Below are 6,188 nucleotides of genomic sequence, written 5' to 3'. Positions count from 1 at the left end.
AAAATGTCCTGATCCTTTTAAACGTCCTTCAGGTGCCTTAGCTTACTTAAAAAGAATAACACAAGACATGCATTTAGGAGGTCCTGATTACAGAATATTATTTTGCCTTATAACTAAGTATGCTGATATAGATCCTGTAGTAATGGCACCACAGTTACACCCAGAATATGATAAACCTAGATTTGATGGGGTATATGCATGGGAAAACACAGAACATGTAAAGAGAATGTGGGACAGCATCACTAAGTATTTTACAGAGAAAAGTGGAGACAGGAAAGACATTACAAGGGCCACAACATGCAAACAAACCCAAAATGAATCTGTTTCAGAGTTTATAAAAAGATTCAGAGATTGCTGGATACAAGAATGTTGTTTAGACTTAGATGACAATATGGGTAAACTGTATGTACAATACATGTTGAATAACATGTTGCCACAAACAGCACAAATTATTAAGCAAGTTCTAACAGGAATACATTTGAAAACTCCCTTACAGTTTGAACAGGAGGTGAGGGAAAAAGACGCAGCTGGTGTGTTTCCCACTGAACAACTCAGTGGTGATTTTGCAGGTTTTCAAGGTAATAAATCAAATAGAGGACAAGGAAATAAACAAAGGGGTAATTTTAACAGACGAGGTAGAGGTAATTTTAATCATCAAGGTGGAAATTTTAATCAAAATCCAAATTACAATAATCAAAACTTTAATGGCCAAAATGGCAATACACATAATAATCAAACTGGAAATGGTAATCAATACTATGATAGAGGTAATCAGGGTAATCAAGCTTGTTTTAATTGTGGGTCCCTAGATCACTGGCAGAGAAACTGCCCACACCTACAACAGACACAGTACACACCACAAAACTCACAAGGCACAAATCAGCATGCACAGACATACCAACAGCAGCAGCAGCAGCGCATGCAATCACAAAATGCAGTACGTTTTCCCATATCCTGGAATGCTGGTAACACTTACTAGGACAGCCAGCAGACGGGACTCCTCACATGTTATATGGCTCAAATTACACACTCATGGGATGAGCTACCTCTCATTTCTATGACTGTCAATGAAGTTCCTTATGATTTTTTAGTTGACACAGGAGCTAGTGCTTCTAGCATCTCTAAACATGAATATCAAGGGCCAATTACTAATACATGTGAAAGATCTGTTGGCGTGGGTGGAGTCCCATTCCTTTGTCCTAAAACACCCTCCCTTCTTGTACATCCTACATCAGCACCACATGTCACATTAATGTACAAATTTCGCATTATGCCACAGTCCCCTGTAAACTTATTGGGACGTGACCTGTTAGGGCAATTAGGTATTGGCATTCAAATTGATCCACAAGGAGGTATACAAATTGACACACCATGGGATGAAATGAAAGTACCTGACATATCATACTTTGGTTATTTAGCTTTTCCTTTAATCATTGGTAATGATGAGAGCATGCATGATAATCAGTATCATAATAAATGCACTACTTTTTCTGACAATCAACAGACTCAAATAGCAACTGTGACACATGCAATGCAAATTTCTTTGCCATTCAAGTCAATCCTTGAAAATGCTTTTAATTACTCAAAACATGACAATGCAATTATGTGCTGTACTTATGAGAATCCTTTTCTTTCCTCAGTTTCCGTGCATGATACAGGACCCATAGAGCCTGATGGTCTGTACATAACCCCAACTCAGGTATTTGTCACTACACAAGATCACCTATGGCTATGGAAAGAAGGCCTAAACATCCTCTATGAACCTAAGTACATACCAATACAACCCCCAAATGGTACTGATGCATTATGTATGGTTACCATAGAGCCCCCAGCTCTGCAGATCCCTTCTACACTTGCTAGTTTGCCCCCATCCCTGTGGGCAAATTCTTCTACTGATCCTGGACTTATTTCTTGTACACCATACAAAGCTACACTTAAACCTAACTCTACACCAGTATACATAAAACAATACCCTTCGTCAAAGGACAAAGAGGATGGGATAGCTCCCATCATTGCAGAATTATTACAGAAAGGCATTATTGAACCTACCACATCACCTTACAACACACCTATTAACCCTGTCCGCAAGGCGGATGGTGTATCATGGAGAATGACACAAGACTTGCGAGCTGTAAATGCCCTAGTCCAACCACTTGCCCCAATAGTACCAGATGTAAATGCTATACTCACATCCATCCCCAGTGATGCCACTTGCTTCACTGTTATTGATTTATGCAGTGCTTTCTTTAGCATACCGGTAGACCCTCAAACAAGACCATTGTTTAGTTTTTCATACAAAAACAGTCAATATAGATACTGTAGAATGCCACAAGGCTTTATTGATAGCCCGACTGCCTACTCCGCCGTGGTCCGTAAGACCCTTGAGTCATGGTCACCCCCTGAAGGTTCCGTTTTGCTACAGTGTGTGGATGATCTTTTACTGTGTAGTAAAGATGAACGCTGTTGCAACATTGACTCTTTGCTCTTGCTGCACCACTTGGCTGACACTGGTCACAAGGTTACCCTAAAGAAACTCCAGCTTTGCAAACCTGAAGTACAGTACCTAGGTTTCACCCTTGCTGCAGGAAAAAGACTGCTTTCTCATGACAGGGTTAAAGCTATTTTGTCATTGCCTAAGCCGAAAACCAAAGAAGCTATGCTTTCCTTTTTAGGAATGGTTACTTATTGTAGGCAATGGATACCTGACTGTTCTTATTATGACCATATTCTTCGTTCAGTTACAGGAAAAGACTGCTCTTCCTTCATCAGCTGGACATCATCCCTGAATGAAGCATACGAGGCACTCAAAACTGCCTTGTGCAAGGCCCCTGCCTTGGGCCTACCAGACTACACACTGCCATTTCATCTATACTGCAAAGAGGGGGGTGGGACCGCAGCTGCCGTTCTTGCCCAAGACCATGGGGGAGCATACAGGCCAGTCGCTTATTATTCCAAATTGTTACCTACCATTGTCCAGGGTATGCCTGCATGCTTAAGAGCCACTGCTGCCTGTGCCATGATGGTTGAGACAGCACAGACTCTTGTACTATCCCATACGCTGATACTTCACACATCACATCAAGTATTACAGGTACTCAGTAACCTCACTACACAACACATGACAGCACAACGCCGTTCCGGCTATGAAACCATTCTCACATCTACTTCAAATCTTACTGTCAAATACATCTCTCCTTCTGGAGGCCCTGCTCCTCTTTTGCATCAACTTTTAACTTTCACTCCTTTTGACACTGACGACACCCATGACTGTCTACAGCTAATTCAAAATGATACTTCACCTCGCCCTGATCTTTATTCTACTCCTTTGCCGACAGGTGATGTAGTTTTTGTAGATGGGTCATGCTCTAAACCCTCTGATGGTTTATTTTTTACAGGTTTTGCTGTTGTACAACTCCCAAATATTGTTTTAACTGCAGGTTCTTTACTTTTTGTTTCTGCTCAAGCTGCAGAACTAGTTGCACTCACACAAGCATGTAAAATTTTTGCTAACAAAGATGTAACAATTTACACTGATTCCAGGTATGCCTTTGGTGTCGTACACGACTTTGGTATAATCTGGCGTAATAGAGGATTTGTCACTGCTGATGGTAAAGGTATTTCTCATTCAACCTTAGTAAATGCTCTTCTAAAAGCACTTTTACTTCCCAGAACTATTGCCATTGTTAAGTGTAAAGGCCATAGCTCTGATAATTCTGACGTTCGTTTGGGAAATGATTTTGCTGACCATGTAGCCAAACATGTTGCTTTAAATGGTCCACAACACCCAGATTACACACACACACTTGATTCTTATTTGCATATGGTACATATCCCTTTGCTAGCACAAGACGCAGATTTAATCTCACTTCAACAATCAGCCACACAACATGACATTGCTTATTGGGAAAAACAGTGTCTGACTGCTGACCTTATGGGTCTTTGGTCAGACAAAGAGGGGAGATTAGGTATTCCCAGAGCTGCAGCTCCACTCTTTATATCACATTATCATGGTTTTGGACACATGAGCAAGAAAAATACAGAACATAACATGTCACAACAGTATGTAATACATGATTTACACTCACTAATAGATGCACAACTAAGTAGATGCCTAACATGTGCACGCAATAATCCTGGAGGTACAATACATGGTAAATTAGATCATTTACCGCCACCTGATGGTCCTATGCAAACATTACAGATTGATTTTACACATATGCCTACTGCAAAAGGAGGCATAAAATACTTGCTGGTTATTGTAGACCAATTCAGTAAATGGGTAGAAGCTTTTCCTACAGCAAAAGAAAATGCTAAAACAGTAGCTAAAATTTTGTGTAAAGAAATTATACCTAGATTTGGCTGCCCTCTACAGATAAATAGTGATAGAGGTACTCCATTTGTCTCTCAAGTAACGCAACAGGTTTGTACTCTGCTGTCCATTGAATGGAAATTTCATATCCCATATCATCCTGAATCATCAGGTCAGGTAGAAAGGATGAATAGAACTATAAAGGAAAAGTTGAGGAAGGGAACTGATGGTACTTTTACTAATTGGCCTGAACATTTACCTGCAGTATTGGCAGAAGTCAGAATGACCCCTAGCGCCACTACGGGTTATTCACCATTTGAAATTTTAATGGGCAGACCCTTTCCTACTCCTTGGTGCAAACATAAAGGTGCTCCTGTGGTAAGGGGAGACCTGAATGTGATCCAAGAAGAATATGTTTTGAAACTTGTGGAGAAACTGAACAGTATCTATGGTGATGTATCTCTTTCTTTGCCATCCCCTTCAGGTACACCGACACATCCTTTCAAGCCTGGAGACAAGGTCCTGGTAAAGCGACTGCACAAGAATAAAAGTCTGGATCCTCCTTTTGGACCACCCACAGAGGTCATTGCAGTAACACGCACCGCAGTTCTCACAGACGAGAGCCCAACATGGATCCATGCCAGCAGGATCAAGATATTCCCACAGAATTGGAAAACAGACGCTGGATCTACAGTGCCCGCTTCCCAACCCAACAAGCTATCATCTATGTGTTATTCATAACAGTCATTGCTGGTGCTGCCATTGGCCTAATGGCTACTGTAGCCATTGGAGTCCCAACCTACAGTCCAAGTTCAATCCCTAGTCCTGGTGCGCCCCTGCACGATGATAATAATGACACCCCAAAAGCCAATATGTTGCACTCCCGCAGGTTAAGAGATCTACATCTCACATCATGGGAAAAAGGCAATACTTTTATTAAAACCACTGTGAACTTATATAAGGTGACTAACAAAACAACACCATGCTGGGTATGTGGTTATGCTCCTCATGGAGAGAAGTGGGGATATCCATATTATGGTCACCCTCTCAACGCTGACGATTTACATCATTTAATTACTTCACATACTATGTGGAACTTTACATTTAGTAACTCATCCAAAGACTTATCAGAAAAGCAAAAAGTACACCTTGTAAATTATGCTAATAATGGCTCCATAATGTCATGGAATCATAATGGTTCTATTTTTTACCCAGATACCATGAAAACATGGCCCCCAACTGTGTTATTTTCCTACAATGGTGGTTTAATAGATAGAACACGTAAAAGTATTTCCATTTGGGATCACACTTATATTTCTGTGTACTATAATAAATCTCTAACATTAGATCCAGTACACAAAACCATTTATGATTGGTATAGATTAACTGTACCTGAAATGATTACTTTTACAGGTGCAACTATCTTAGGTAACCGTTCCTTACGTAAGAATCCATTATGTCCACCTACACCCACTTTACCTTATGGTTATTATTGGTTATGTGAAAAATGGGCTGTAAAAATGATACCATGCACACATCTTTCACCATGCTATTTAGGATATATCATCCCTGCAATACGCACTCACAACACCCTGCCTAAAGATACACTTTGCCGGCGTAGAAGCGCAGCTTTTAGAGACTCATCTGCATCAGGCCTTACTGTTAAAACTAGTTATAATGAAATATGGTCTGCATCCTGGGTACCTAGCGCAGCATCCATTAGACTTTATTATAAGCTTAATCTCTTTGCAACACTCACAGATGAGGCTTTTAATTACACTACTGACGCTATAGAATCACTCAGTATGAGACAAGAACAAATTGCACAAACCACTCTCCAAAATAGAATGGCGTTAGACTATCTTTTAGCGGCAGAGGG

General features: G+C 40.6%; 1 long non-coding RNA gene across 1 annotated transcript; it reads left to right on the top strand.

Annotated features, from left to right (window-relative positions):
- The first annotated feature begins 512 nt into the window (after positions 1–512).
- LOC128659241 (uncharacterized) lies at positions 513–5,100 on the top strand. Its single transcript, XR_008402315.1, has 3 exons — positions 513–578; positions 1,641–1,699; positions 4,794–5,100. It is a non-coding gene; the product is annotated as an uncharacterized LOC128659241 (long non-coding RNA).
- The last annotated feature ends 1,088 nt before the right edge of the window (positions 5,101–6,188 follow it).

Source organism: Bombina bombina, chromosome 5 (assembly GCF_027579735.1).
Source record: "Bombina bombina isolate aBomBom1 chromosome 5, aBomBom1.pri, whole genome shotgun sequence".
Taxonomy (NCBI): domain Eukaryota; kingdom Metazoa; phylum Chordata; class Amphibia; order Anura; family Bombinatoridae; genus Bombina; species Bombina bombina.
Note: the sequence above shows the minus strand (reverse complement) of the source record. Positions and strands in the feature narration are given on the sequence as shown.